At 47.9% G+C, this 15,913-nt stretch overlaps 1 non-coding gene across 1 annotated transcript; it reads right to left on the minus strand.

The window, feature by feature from the left end:
• Window positions 1–6,173: 6,173 nt before the first annotated feature.
• LOC143965132 (U4 spliceosomal RNA) lies at window positions 6,174–6,313 on the minus strand. Its single transcript, XR_013271537.1, has one exon. It is a non-coding gene; the product is annotated as a U4 spliceosomal RNA (small nuclear RNA).
• Window positions 6,314–15,913: the final 9,600 nt, after the last annotated feature.

The raw sequence follows: 15,913 nt of genomic DNA on the forward strand, positions 1-15,913 counted from the left end.
AAAATGACTTTTTATTACATTAACATACGTAATCTTATATGAAATGTAATTATTGGGTTTACATACCTTTTATGAAGAGACTAATACAAACTCCACTGAACTATTTCTTTAATGGACCAAACCATATGTTTGATTAAAGAAAACTTTCTTTAAATGCTTGCCGACCAGCCGCTGTCATTTTACTGCAGCAGGTCGGCACGATCCCACGAGCCACCATAACTATACATCGGCTTGCAGGATTGGAACACACAAATCCCTGTTCTGTTTTGTGAGGTGTGACAGATCCTAAGTTCCTATTAGCTAGGAACCATGATCTGTCATTTCCTCTAGGTCAGTGCCTTCCCCCTACAGTTATAAACACACCTAGGGAACACAGTTAACCCCTTGATCGCCCCCTAGTGATAACCCCTTCCCTGCCAGTGACATTTTTACAGTAATCAGTGCATTGTTTTAGTACTGATCATTGTATAAATGCCAATGCCCCAAAAATGTGTCAAACGTGTCCAATGTGTCCACCATAATGTCACAGTCCCCATAAAAATCACAGATGCCGCCATTACTAGTAAACAAAAAAAATAATAATAAAAATGCTATAAATCTATCCCCTATTTTGTAGATGCTATAACTATTGCACAAACCAATCAATATATGCTTATTGCAATCTTTTTTACCAAAAATATATAGAAGAATACATAACGGCCTAAACTGAGAAAAAATTTGCTTTTTTTAAAAAAAATTGGATTATATTCTTAATTTTGAAATTACAGAGTTTTCTGACTTTTGATATTTATGCATAAAACTAAAGAGTTTTATTATTTCCTAATATTAAAAAAAAAAACTGCCCAGATATGTCAACTGTCTTTGTACCTCCTTGACATTCCAGTGTGGGCATTACATGCCTATTAGTTACATAATATCTATTGATTCCATAATACACATCTCTTCTTTAGGGTCATTTTACACGGGCGGTCCGCCCGGTGGACTCCGCCTTGCTCATTGGGGGATCAATCTGCTGGTCCCTGATGACAGTTCTGTCTCTGCTCACTGTGCTGAGACGGATCTATTAGAGCCCCGTTCTCATCTATGGGGAGATTGGATGAAATGAGACCACCTGTGCGTTTTCATCCGATCCACCAGATGGACAGGATCAGATAGCAGCGGGTGTCAGAGGACATGTCACTGCTGACATCCGCCGCTCCATAGGAGTGAATGAAGGCTCCGACCAGGTATGCCTGAAAAATTGACAGGCAGGTGTGATCAGAAAGGGGCCTTAGAGTGTTCTAGGTCTTAGGAAACATTTATTTTGGATCTGAGATTCTGTAAAATATACCAACAGCCAAATTTCCCCTCTATATGCAGTTTAGTCTGCAGCAGGGGTGCCCAACCTTTTTGACGCACGAGGGCTAATTAAGCGACTTGGTAACGGGTCGTGGGCCACAAGGAGCAGAGCAGGTAGATGGCAGGTCCATGTCTGCTCTGCACTAAACTTTATTTTTTTAGCGGATTGGATTGGAGGTAGGACACAAGTCGGCTTACATCTGCCACTCCATAGAGGTGAATGGAGAGTCCTATTGGGTCAGACTGACCATGTGAAAAAGGCCCAAGGCTGCTTTCACACTGATGCACTGCGGTTTTCCAGCACCGCGGGTGCAACACAGTGTACCTTTGGCTTTCTTGCAACTTGCAATAGACTTCTGTTATATTCTGTAGGTTTGGTGCACTTTCAAAAAGCTCACCAAACTCGCAGGTAATAACAAAAGTCTATGGCTCAGTGCAGGTAACCCCCGCAGGTTCACTGCTCTGCATCTGCGGATCAGTTTGAAAGGAGCCCAGTAACCACCGCAGAACAGATATTCCTGTATATACACTTTGATTTTAGTAATAAACTGAGCTTTAATAACAGTATTCTATTCTATTCCATCCCAGAGCAGGAGGTCGCGGGCCAGTGCTCCGTGGGCCACATCTGGCCCCCGGGCCACTGGTTGGGCACCCCTGGTCTACAGCATATCTCTTGACTTCCTCCAGGAGTTAAAAATCTCTCTTACTTCCCCACCTCACCAAAGTGTTTAATTTGATATCCCCTAGTGGAAATTATTGTAATTTTCCAGATGTGGAATATATTTGATAACTCCAGCAGAGGCAGCAGTTCGTCAGTCTTATTAAATATGACATTAACTTGAAGATGTAAACTACATTTGAAAGTCTCTATATAACCGGAGAGTTCCATTTATATACTTGGCTATCACTCCCTGTACATCCCACATCACTAATTCATGTGATTGAGTGTGAACAGTCTTTGTACTTCAATAACTGAACATGACTGTCATGAAGATCCAGTACTTGGCTGTTCCAAAAGATCTGCGTGTGTGCATAGTGCAGCTTGTCGATCAGTGCATAGGATCAAGGCTGTGCTTGCATCTGTGCATGTTCATGATCATGAATTTGCGTGCATCCTCCACAGGCTAAAGCACAGCAGAACTAAGAAAAATGACTGTGTAATTAGTGTTCATTGGCTTCTGTGACTGCTGATCAGACCTGCATCATGTTATTCCGTGTTTGACTTGGCTTGCCACCTGACTTTGGTTTATCCTTATATCCTGTTGCTGACCTTGGTTTATGTCACTACACTCTATCAGTGGCGTAACTAGAACCTTCAGGGCCCCGATGCAAGAAACCATGGAGGGCCCCCCCCCCCCCACCTCCGTACAGGGCTCTTTTCTCCGAGCCCGATGGTGGAACACCAGGGCCCGGTCCCAAGTGGGTGGCTGCCCTATAAAGGAACCGATTTCTCCATTTCCCCCCGCTTTTTCTCCTCTCCCACCCACAGGCATTCAGCGGCTGCAGGAAGGAAAATTCACATATGCACACACATATAAACCAGTGGCAGCTGGTGCTCAAAATTTTTAGGGGGGTGCAAGCAAACTGAAAAATTCAGAAAAAAACATAAATTACAGCCACTGTACCATCAAACGCCACCACTGTGCCATCAAATGTCATCACTGTGCCCATCAAACTCTGCCGCTGTGCCATCAAATGCCACCAGTGTGCCCATCAAATGCTGCCACTGTGCCCATCAAGCTCTGCCACTGTGTCCATCAAGCTCTGCCACTGTGGCCATCAAATGGAGCCACTGTGCACATCAAATGCTGTTGGTCTGTCCATCAAATGCTGCCACTGTGAATCCCCACCGCCCGCTCGCTGTCTGCCTGCCACTTACCCTGTCTTGGTGGGGCAGCGGGTAACGGCCATTATCGGGGTCCTCCATGCATCTCCTGCCATCCTCATCTCCCGTCCTCTCCTCCTGATTGTCTGAAATGATAGGTGCAGCTATTGGACGCCTATCAGGTGATGGATAACAGACCCGATTGGTGGAGAGGCGGTTTAGTGTTAGGAAAGTGAATATTAATTCACTTTTCTAACACACCTGGGTGGACTGTGAGCGTCAAGCATGGCGCTCGCAGTTCACCTATTTTGAAGCCTATTAGAGCCTATGGCTCTAATCAGGTGCTGCAAAAACACCCCCTGCTGCTGTAATTCAGGCACCCGGCACCCCAAAAGGGACCAGACACCTAAATATGGGGGTGGCAGCGGTGGCCATGGATAGATTCATGCTATGCTATGCATGAATTTATCCATTGGTCATAGAGGGGGTGGCTGGAGAGAGGGGGCGGTACCTGTGCGCCCTTTTGGATGCTCCGCCACTGATAAACACATGCACATTCACATACATACATACATGCACACTCATATACATGCACACATACATATATGAACACACACACACACACATACAAGCATGTTCACACACACACACAAGCATGCTCACACACACACATACATGCATGCTCACACACACACACACACATGCATGCTCACACACACATACATGCACACACACACATGCACACATACATGCTCACACACACACATACAAGCATGCACACACACACGCACACATACATGCATGCTCACTGCTCACACACATACATGCATGCTCACACACACACACATACATGCATGCTCACACGCACACATACATGCACGCTCGCACGCACACATACAAGCATCCTCACACACACACAAGCATGCTCACACACACACACATACAAGCATGCTCGCACACACACATACAAGCATGCTCACACATACAAGCATGCTCACACACACACACACACACACATACACACATACATGCATGCTCACACACACACATGCATGCTCACACACACACACATACATGCATGCTCACACACACACACATACAAGCATGCTCACACACACACATACAAGCATGCTCACACATACAAGCATGCTCACACACACACACATACAAGCATGCTCACACACACATACACGCATGCTCACACACACATACAAGCATGCTCACACACACATACAAGCATGCTCACACACACACACACACATGCATGCTCGCGCACACATACAAGCATGCACACACACACATACATGCATGCACACACACATACAAGCATGCTCACACACACACACATACAAGCATGCACACACACTCACACACATATAAGCATGCTCACACACACACATACAAGCATGCACATATGCACACATACATGCATGCTCACTGCTCACACACACACATACATGCATGCTCCCACGCACACATACATGCTCACATGCACACATACATGCATGCTCACACGCACACATACAAGCATGCTCACACGCACACATACAAGCATGCTCACACGCACACATACAAGCATGCTCACACACACACATACAAGCATGCTCACACACACACATACAAGTATGCACACACACTCACACACACACATATAAGCATGCTCACACACACACACACACACAAGCATGCTCACACGCACACATACATGCATGCTCACACGCACACATACATGCATGCTCACACACACACATACAAGTATGCACACACACTCACACACACACATATAAGCATGCTCACACACACACACACACAAGCATGCTCACACGCACACATACATGCATGCTCACACGCACACATACATGCATGCTCACACACACACATACAAGTATGCACACACACTCACACACACACATATAAGCATGCTCACACACACACACACACAAGCATGCTCACACGCACACATACATGCATGCTCACACGCACACCTACATGCATGCTCACACACACACATACAAGCATGCTCACACACACACACATACAGGCATGCTCACACACACACACACACACACACACACACACACATAAAGACAAATACAGTAGATAGAATTATAAAAAAAAACAAAAAAAAAAGGCAGACATTTACCTCTGCTTTTCCTGCTGGGTACTGCACTCTAGGGGGAGACAAAGAGCACACACTGTGCTTTTACTTAGGCTAATGTGAGAACGGAGCTCCCCACGCAGTGCCGATTTCAGTTCGGCTGATGATCGGGGAGCTCCTGTCAGCCTCCCCTCCTATCGAAGAGTACAGGGGGCCCTCAAAGGCCCCCTGCAGCAAGGGGCCCGGTCGCCATGGCGATCTTGGCGACCCCTATAATTCCGCCACTGCACTCTATGCCTGTGGATATTGTTCTTTTTTTGCCTGTTTGATATTGACCCCAGGCTGGCTTCAGACGCTACTCCTACCTTCTGAATTGGTACCCCTGCTGCCTGGTTGTTGCTGACACTGGCTCATCTTATCTACAGCTTTGATTGTTGCATCTGTGCACCTCCTGCGTGCTTGCATTCTACACAAATTCACAGTCTGAGTGTCTACAGCATCCAAGCAGTATGTAGAATGTCTTCTAACCAGCAAAAGGGTCAGGACCTACTTTAGGCACCCATGCCACTACCTGTCCTGCTACACCTTAACCCTGGACCAACACGCTTCCAGTATTCTTAGTAAGTAACTTAGTTACAAAGAAAGTACAGAAAGTTCACCTTAAGCCTCATGATGCCAGGTCCAGCAGAGGAAAAGCAGATAAAACAATGAGTTAGAGTCCACTCTGGATTACAGGCAAGTGGAGAACGAGCAGCACGTGCTAATTACAGATTGTTCTACCCAGGCTGCGTGATGACACAAAAGCTCTCTATGGTGTCCCCAGGCCTGTGACACACTTTCTAATCTCTAACGCATCTCAGTCTGCATGTAAGAAGCCATCACTTATCTGCTGCTTAAAAACGCATTGCTCAGTCTCCTCAGAGACTGTCAAAAATTGCCAGTGCTGACTGTATTTCATATCATCATGGTGGGGTATTGGGAATAGTTTTCAATTAGCAATAATCACAGCTCGGGTGGGCCTCATTGGCTATGATACTCCAGTCTCCAACTCCAGCCCTCTCATTGGCTAGGCCTCTATCAGGTGCATGACAAAAAGCCAGTCTGCTGTAAAATTGTTACATAGTAAATAAAAATGGCCACCACCCCAATTTATAACTAGCCTTTAAAGCAAGGTGCACATGGAAGGACTTTGCACAGCTTAATCAGAACAAAAGTTTTACCAGCTTGCCTGCAAACAAAAAGAAATACACTGTTGTGTGGAGGTCGCACTGCCTCATCAATACCTTTCTGTAAAGTGCGGTCCTAACTCTACTCTTTGAGAATCCCCATGTTGGAGCATATACTGTATAGCTCTGAGACTCTTAGGCCGCGTACACACGCGGGGACTGTTCGCTCAACTTTGTCCGTCAAACAGTTTCAGCAAACAGTCCGCTCAAAATTAGCATGGACGGACTTGCCCACACACGACGAACGAACAGTTTGCTGAAACCGTGCGCGATGACGTGAACGGCACGTACGACGGGACGGAAAATACGACGTCCTATACACTGCATTACAACTTTCGGCGTGTAAATCCTTTCTGAGCATGCGCGGAACTTAGTTTGACGAACAAGCCTACACACGAGGGGACTGTTCGCTGAAACCAAGTTTCAGCGGACAGTTTTTCGGAATTTCCGAAAAACTTTGTTCAGCAGACTGTTCGCTGAAACTGTCCGCTGAAAGCCCACACACGAGTGGACTGTCCGCCGAAACACTGTTCAGCGGACAAAGTTGGGCGAACAGTCCCCGCGTGTGTACGCGGCCTTAAATTTTGTAAGCTAGCCGTATACTGATTAGTAGTCAGCTAGTCCAGGAAGGACTGGGAAAATTTCAAACTGTGTATAACCATCCCTGTTCAATAGAAGTTAAGCATTTAAGTGATTTCTGTTGAATGAACAAGTTGAAAAGGTTTTGGCAATTAGCAGCTCGACTGCTGAAGCCACTGATCTGTGTAAACTGACAGCGGTCCAAAATAGTTGATTTTTTTAAAACAATTATGTTGGCTAGCTGGTAAGTGTGCTGCCAAAATTCTTGTTTTGTTTGACCTGCACAGAGCCCTTCTATGTGTACCTTGCTTTGAAGGCTAGTTATACAGTATCTCACAAAAGTGAGTACACCCCTCACATTTTTGTAACTATTTTATTATATCTTTTCATGTGACAACACTGAAGAAATTACACTTTCCTACAATGTAAAGTAGTGAGTGTACAGCTTGTATAACAGTGTAAATTTGCTGTCCCCTCAAAATAACATACAGACATTATTGTCTAAACTGCTGGCAACAAAAGCGAGTACACCCCTAAGTGAAAATTTCCAAAATTGTCTCCAAAGTGTCAATAATTTGTGTGGCCACCATTATTTTCCAGCACTGCTTTAACCCTCTTGGGCATGGAGCAGGGGCGGACTGACCGTTCAGCCGTGGTCTGAGGGCCCGGGGTCAGTAGTGGGCCCCATGATATGCTGCACATATGTTGCAGAGAGTGGAGCCAAGAAGGCAGTGGCAGCACCCAGGGACACTGATGTAGGGGGCCCAGCCAGCCGGCAGCTTCAAGTTTACGAGGAAGGATTTTTTATTTTTCAGCCAGAACCTTCGGCGCTGGCCCCTTGCATTGCAGCTTACTACAGTCACTTATAAAACACAGAAGCCCAGCTTCTGTGTTATAAGTGACAGCGATTCCAGCGGCACACTCAAAATCCTCCCTACTCTCCCTGCATATTCAAAAGAGGAGGAGGCGGGCCAAGCAGTGGGTGAGACGGGAACACAGCTCTATCCTTAGAGCCTGCAGCATCAGAAGAAGCCGCAGCAGCAGCCTGACCTGTAAGTCCATTTGTTCCTGTGGGACAGTGGAGCGGTGTGCCCTAGATGGGGAGAAGAGGAGAGGAGAGGTCTGTGCTGGGAAAGGAGGAGAGATCTGTACTGGTGGGGGAGCAAACATTTTGCGGGAGAAGAGCTCTTGTAGGAGGAGGGGGTTTCTGGGAGATGTGCACACCTGCGCTCTGTGCATAGCACAATCATCAACCCTTCACTCTTCTACGTAGCGCAATCTTGAACCCTGTCCTCTGTACGTTGTGCAATCCTGAACATTGTCCTCTGTATGTAGAGTAATCCTGGACCCTGTCATTTGTACATAGTGCAATCCTGAACCCTGTCCTGTGTAAGTAGCGCAATCTTGAACCCTGTCATCTGTATGTAGCGCAATCCTGAACCCTGTCCTCTATACGTAGCGCAATCCTGAACCCTATTCTCTGTACGTAGCGCAATCCTGAACTCTGTCTTCTATATGTAGAGCAATCCTGAACGCTGTCATCTGTACGTAGCGCAATCCTGATCCCTGTCCTCTGTACATAGCGTAGTCCTGAACCTTGTCCTCTGTACGTAACGCAATCCTGAACCCTGTACTCTGTACGTAACTCAATCCTGAACGCTTTCCACTGTACGTAGTGCAAACCTGAACCCTGTCTTCTCTATGTAACGCAATCCTGAACTCTGTTCACTGTACATAGCACAATCCTGAATGTTGTCCTTTGTACATAGCGCAATCCTGAATGCTGTCCTCTGTACATAGCGCAATCCTGAACTCTGTCCTCTGTACATAGCGTAATCCTGAACGCTGTCCTCTGTACGTATCACCATCCTGGAACCTGTCCTCGGTACATAGCGCAATCCTGAACGCTGTCCTCTGCACGTAGCACCAGCCTGAACCCTATCCTCTGTAAAAAGCGCAATCCTGAACCCTGTCCTCTGTACATAGCGCAATTCTGAATGCTGTCCAATGTACATAGCCCAATCCTGAGCCCTGTGCTCTGCATGTAGCGCAATCCTGCACCCTGTCCTCTGTATGTAGCACAATCCTGAGCCCTACACTCTGCACATAGCGCAATCCTGAACCCTGTACTCTGTACATAGCACAATCCTGAACCCTGTCCTTTGTACATGCTGTCCTCTAAACATAGCAGTATCCTGAACCCTGCACTCTGTATGCAGCAGAATCCTGAACCCTGCACTCTGCACATAACAATCCTGGACCCTGTCATTTGTACGTAGTGCAATCCTGAACCCTGTCCTGTGTAAGTAGCGTAATCTTGAACCCTGTCATCTGTATGTAGCGCAATCCTGAACCCTGTCCTCTATACGTAGCGCAATCCTGAACCCTATTCTCTGTACGTAGCGCAATCCTGAACTCTGTCTTCTATATGTAGAGCAATCCTGAACGCTGTCATCTGTACGTAGCGCAATCCTGATCCCTGTCCTCTGTACATAGCATAGTCCTGAACCTTGTCCTCTGTATGTAACGCAATCTTGAACCCTGTACTCTGTATGTAACTCAATCCTGAACGCTGTCCACTGTACGTAGTGCAAACCTGAACCCTGTCTTCTCTATGTAACGCAACCCTGAACTCTGTTCACTGTACATAGCACAATCCTGAATGCTGTCCTCTGTACATAGCGCAATCCTGAATGCTGTCCTCTGTACATAGCGCAATCCTGAATGTTGTCCTCTGTACATAGCGCAATCCTGAATGCTGTCCTCTGTACATAGCGCAATCCTGAACGTTGTCCTCTGTATGTAGCGCAATCCTGAACTCTGTCCTCTGTACATAGCGTAATCCTGAACGCTGTCCTCTGTACGTAGCACCATCCTGGAACCTGTCCTCGGTACATAGCGCAATCCTGAACGCTGTCCTCTGCACGTAGCACCAGCCTGAATGCTGTCCTCTGTACCTAGTGCAATCCTGAATGCTGTCCTCTGTACCTAGTGCAATCCTGAATGCTGTCCAATGTACATAGCGCAATCCTGAGCCCTGTGCTCTGCATGTAGCGCAATCCTGCACCCTGTCCTCTGTATGTAGCACAATCCTGAGCCCTACACTCTGCACATAGCGCAATCCTGAACCCTGTACTCTGTACATAGCACAATCCTGAACCCTGTCCTTTGTACATGCTGTCCTCTAAACATAGCAGAATCCTGAACTCTGCACTCTGCACATAGCAGAATCCTGAACCCTGCACTCTGCACATAGCAATCCTGGACCCTGTCATTTGTACGTAGTGCAATCCTGAACCCTGTCCTGTGTAAGTAGCGCAATCTTGAACCCTGTCATCTGTATGTAGCACAATCGTGAACCCTGTCCTCTATACGTAGCGCAATCCTGAACCCTATTCTCTGTACGTAGCGCAATCCTGAACTCTGTCTTCTATATGTAGAGCAATCCTGAACGCTGTCATCTGTACGTAGTGCAATCCTGATCCCTGTCCTCTGTACATAGCATAATCCTGAACCTTGTCCTCTGTACGTAACGCAATCCTGAACCCTGTACTCTGTACGTAACTCAATCCTGAACGCTGTCCACTGTACGTAGTGCAAACCTGAACCCTGTCTTCTCTATGTAACGCAATCCTGAACTCTGTTCACTGTACATAGCACAATCCTGAATGCTGTCCTCTGTACATAGCGCAATCCTGAATGCTGTCCTCTGTACATAGCGCAATCCTGAATGCTGTCCTCTGTACATAGCGCAATCCTGAACGTTGTCCTCTGTATGTAGCGCAATCCTGAACTCTGTCCTCTGTACATAGCGTAATCCTGAACGCTGTCCTCTGTACATAGCGTAATCCTGAACGCTGTCCTCTGTACGTAGCACCATCCTGGAACCTGTCCTCGGTACATAGCGCAATCCTGAATGCTGTCCTCTGCACGTAGCACCAGCCTGAACCCTATCCTCTGTAAAAAGCGCAATCCTGAACCCTGTCCTCTGTACATAGCGCAATCCTGAATGCTGTCCTCTGTACCTAGTGCAATCCTGAATGCTGTCCAATGTACATAGCGCAATCCTGAGCCCTGTGCTCTGCATGTAGCGCAATCCTGCACCCTGTCCTCTGTATGTAGCACAATCCTGAACCCTGTACTCTTTACATAGCACAATCCTGAACCCTGTCCTTTGTACATGCTGTCCTCTAAACATAGCAGTATCCTGAACCCTGCACTCTGTATGCAGCAGAATCCTGAACTCTTCACTCTGCACATAGCAGAATCCTGAACCCTGCACCCTGCACATAGCAGAGTCATGAACACTGCACTCTGCACGTAACACAATCCTGAACCTTGTACTCGGTACATAGCACAATCCTGAACCCTGCACTCTGCCCGTAGCAGAATTGTGAACCCTGCACTCTGTATGTAGCACAATCCTAAACCTGCACTCTGTATGTAGTGCACTCCTGAACCTGCACTCTGAATGTAACAAACTCCTAGGCTCTGCACACAGCTCACCCCTTAACCCTACACTCTGTACATAGCACAATTCTGAACCCTGTATTGCGAATGAATTGCATTCCAGAGCCCTGCACTCTGTACACTGCACACTCTGTACAAAGCTAAGTGTACAAAACAGTGCCTTAGACAGCAGAAGAGAGGACACACTAACCAGCGAAAGCAGGGCCAAGGTGGCAGCCAGCCACCCAAGCCAGTGACCCACTCACAGCAGGGCCAGGGTGCCAGCTACCCATGGTGACCCACCCACAACAGGGCCAGGGTGCCAGCCAGCCACCCACGGTGACCCACCCACACCAGGAAGCCAGCCAACCACAGAGGACACGGGAGCCAGCCAGTCACAGAGGATGCAGGAGCCAGACAGCCACAGAGGATGCGGGAGCCAGCCACAGAGGACATGTGAGCCAATAGTGCATAGTGCAAACATGAACGCTGTCCTCTGTACATAGAGCAATCCTGAACCCTGTCCTCTGTAAGTAATGCAATCCTGAACCCTGTCCTCTGTACGTAGCGCAATCCTGAACCGTGTCCTTTGTACGTAGTGCAATTCTGAACCCTGTCTTCTGTACGTAGTGCAATCCTGAACCCTGTCCTCCGTACGTAGTGCAATCCTGAACTTTGTTCTCTGTACGAAGCAGAATCCTGAACCCTGCACTCTGTACGTAGCAGAATCGTGAACCCTGCACTCTGCACATAGCAGAATCCTGAACCCTGCTCTCTGCACATAGCAGAATCCTGAACCCAGCACTCTGCACATAGCAGAATCCTGAACCCAGCACTCTGCACTTAGCACAATCCTGAACCCTGCACTCTGGTAGTAGCACAATTCTGAACCCTGCACTTTGTACATAGCACAATCCTGAACCTGCACTCTGTATGTAGTGCACACCTTAACCTGCACTATGAATGTAACAAACTCTGGGGCTCTGCACATAGCACACCCCTTAACCATGCACTCTGAACCCAAGCACAATTCTGAACCCTGTATTTTGTATGCAGTGCACTCCTGAGCCCTGCACTATTTACACTGCACACTCTGTACAAAGCAAAGTGTACAAAACAGTGCCTTAAACAGCAGAAGAGGAGAGAACACCCCAGCCAGCCACCCAAGCCGGTGACCCACCCACAGCAGGGCCAGGGTGGCAGCCACCCATGGTGACCCACCCACAGCAGGGCCAGGGTGCCAGCCAGCCACCCACGGTGACCCACCCACACCAGAGAGCCAGCCAGCCACAGAGGACACGAGAGCCAGCCAACCACAGAGAATGCAGGAGCCAGCTGTGCCACAGAGGACGTGGGAGCCAATAGCGCATAGCGCAATCCTGAATGCTGTCCTCTGTACATAGCGCAATACTGAACGATGTCCTCTGTACAGAGTGAAATCCTGAATGCTGGCCACTGTACGTAGCGCAATCCTGAACCCTGTCTTCTGAATATAGCACAATCCTGAACCCTGTCCTCTGTATGAGGCGCAATGTTGAAGGCTGTCCTCTGTACGTAGCAGAATCCTGAACCCTGCACTCTGCATGTAGCAGAATCCTGAACCCTGCAATCTGCATGTAGCAGAATCCTGAAAACTGCACTCTGCACATAGCAGAATCCTGAATCCTGCAATCTGCACGTAGCAGAATTGTGAACCCTGCGCTCTGCACGTAGCACAATCCTAAACCTGCGCTCTGTATATAGTGCACTCCTGAACCTGCACTCTAAATGTAATGAACTCCTGGTCTATGTACATAGCATACCCCTTAACCCTGCACTCTGTACATAGCACAATTCTGAACCCTGTATTGTGTATCCAGTGCAATCCTTAGCCCTGCACTCTGTACAAAGCAAAGTGTACAAAGCAGTGCCTGAGATAGCGGAAGAGGAGAGAACACCCCAGCCAGCCACAGCAGGGTCAAGGTGCCCCACCCACATCAGGGGCAGGGTGCCAGCCAGCCACCCATGGTGACCCACCCGTGGCAGGGCAAGGGTGCCAGCCAGCTACCCACAGTGACCCACCCACACCAGGCAGCCAACCAGCCGCAGCAGTGTGCCAGCCAGCCACGGAGGACCACGGGAGCCAGATAGCCACAGAGGATTCGGGAGCCAGCCAACCACAGAGGATGCGGGACTGAGATAGCCACAGAGGACGTGGGAGCCAGCCAGCTACAGAGGACGTGGGAGCTAGCCAGTGAGCACACAGAAGCCAGCCACAGAGGGCGTGGGAACCAGCCACAACTACAGTACCCATAGAGTTAAGGTAAGAGGTGCGCTACACAGTGCCAATTTAATTTTTACTTTGTGAGAGGTTGGGGCAGGGCTGAGAGCCATGGCACAAGGAGGGAGTCCTGTGAGGACCAGAGTAAATGAAGGTGTACACTGTACACTCTGTTGGAAAGAGGCCCCTTCAGGTTCCATTATACCAGTTTGTAGTCTCTAATGGACAGTGATAGGCCGCGTACACACGGGCGGATTGTCTGCCCAACTAAGTTCAGACAATCCGACAGACAGTCCGTCCAACATTTGAATGAACGGACTTGACCACACGCGATGAACAGACAGTCCGCTGAAAGCTTGCGCGATGACATGTACAGCACGTACGACGGGACTAGAAAAACGACGTCCAATACACTGCAAGGCAACCTTCGGCCGTGTAAATCCTTTCTGAGCATGCGCCATACTTAGTCCGTCCAACTTGCCTACACACGAGCGGACTGTCCGCTGAAACCAAGTTTGGACGGACAAAACCAAGTTTGGACGGACAAAATTACGGAAATTCCGAAAGACTTAGTCCGCCAGACTGTCCGCTGAAAAAGTCAGCTGAAGCCCACACACGAGCGGATTGTCCGCTGAAACACGGTTCAGCGGACTAAGTTGGGCAGATAATCCGCCCATGTGTACGCGGCCTCAGAGAGAGACCCCCCTCCAGGTCCCATTAAAAAAAAGGCAAAATATAGGGATGGGGGGTCAGAGCTGGGTCATGAGCAGGGCCAGGCCCGGGTCATGGGCAGGGCCTGACAGGGGGCCCTGCTTTATTTGGTCCGGGGTCCCTGAATGTTGTCAGTCCACCCCTGGCATGAAGTTCACCAGAGCTTCACAGGTTGCCACTGGAGTGGTGGAGGAGTGACCTTGCACTCCTCCACCTTCCCTTTGAGGATGCCCTACAGATGCTCAATAGGGTTTAGATCTGGAGACATGCTTGGCCAGTCCATCACCTTTACCCTCAGCTTCTTTAGCAATACAGTGGTCGTCTTGGAGGTGTGTTTGGGGCTGTTATCATGTTGGAATACTGCCCTGCGGCCCAGTCTACGAAGGGAGGGGATTATCTTCTGCTTCAGTATGTCACAGTACATGTTGGCATTCATAGTTCCCTTAATGAACTGTAGCTCCCCAGTGCCAGCAGCACTCATGCAGCCACAGACCATGACGATCCCACCACCATGCTTGACTGTAGGCAAGACACACTTGTCTTTGTACTAACCCGGTAGCCGCCACACATGCTTGACATTATCTGAACCAAATTAGTTTATCTTGGTCTCATGAGACCATAGGACATGGTTCCAGTAATCCATGTCCTTAGTCTGCTTGTCTTCAGAAAACTGTTTGCAGGCGTGATAACGCCAAATTTAACACACCTGCTCCCCATTTACACCTGAGACGTTGTAACACTAACGACATGACACCGGGAAGGGAAAATGGCTAATTGGGCCCAATTTGTACATTTTCACTTAGGGGTGTATTCACTTTTGTTGCTAGCAGTTTAGACATGAGAGTGTAAAAGCGATAACACCAAAATTCACCACACCTGCTCCCCATTCACACCTGAGACCTTGTAACACTAACGAGTCACATGAAAATGGGGGAGGGGAAAATGGCTAATTGGGCCCAATTTGAACATTTTCACTCAATTTTGTTGTTTAGACAATTTTGTTTTGTTTAGACGTTAATGGCTGTGTGTTGAGTTATTTTGAAGGGGCAGCACATTTACACTGTTGTACAAGCTGTACACTCACTACTTTACATTGTAGTAAAGTGTAATTTCTTCAGTGTTGTCACATGTAAATATATACAAAAACGTGAGGGGTGTACTCACTTTTGTGATATCCTGCAAATTGGGGCAGTTGCCATTTTTGTATAGCTTGCTGAAAATCATGTGGGGACACAAAGGATGCACTAAGCATTTGATTAAATAGCTATCGGGGAATATTTATTGTATTGTGCTCAATGTGTTGTGATTCGGACATCACTATTGTATTAAAACTAGTGTGAGAATATATGTTGTCCGATGCATCTTGTAAGGAGTACTTGTGTCAGACAACACTTGCACACACAATAGCTTTTGTACATTATAACATC

The sequence above is a fragment of the Lithobates pipiens genome, unplaced genomic scaffold (assembly GCF_037356315.1).
Source record: "Lithobates pipiens isolate NorthernLeopardFrog02 unplaced genomic scaffold, aLitPip1_a1.2 Scaffold_8, whole genome shotgun sequence".
Classification (NCBI taxonomy): Eukaryota; Metazoa; Chordata; class Amphibia; order Anura; family Ranidae; genus Lithobates; species Lithobates pipiens.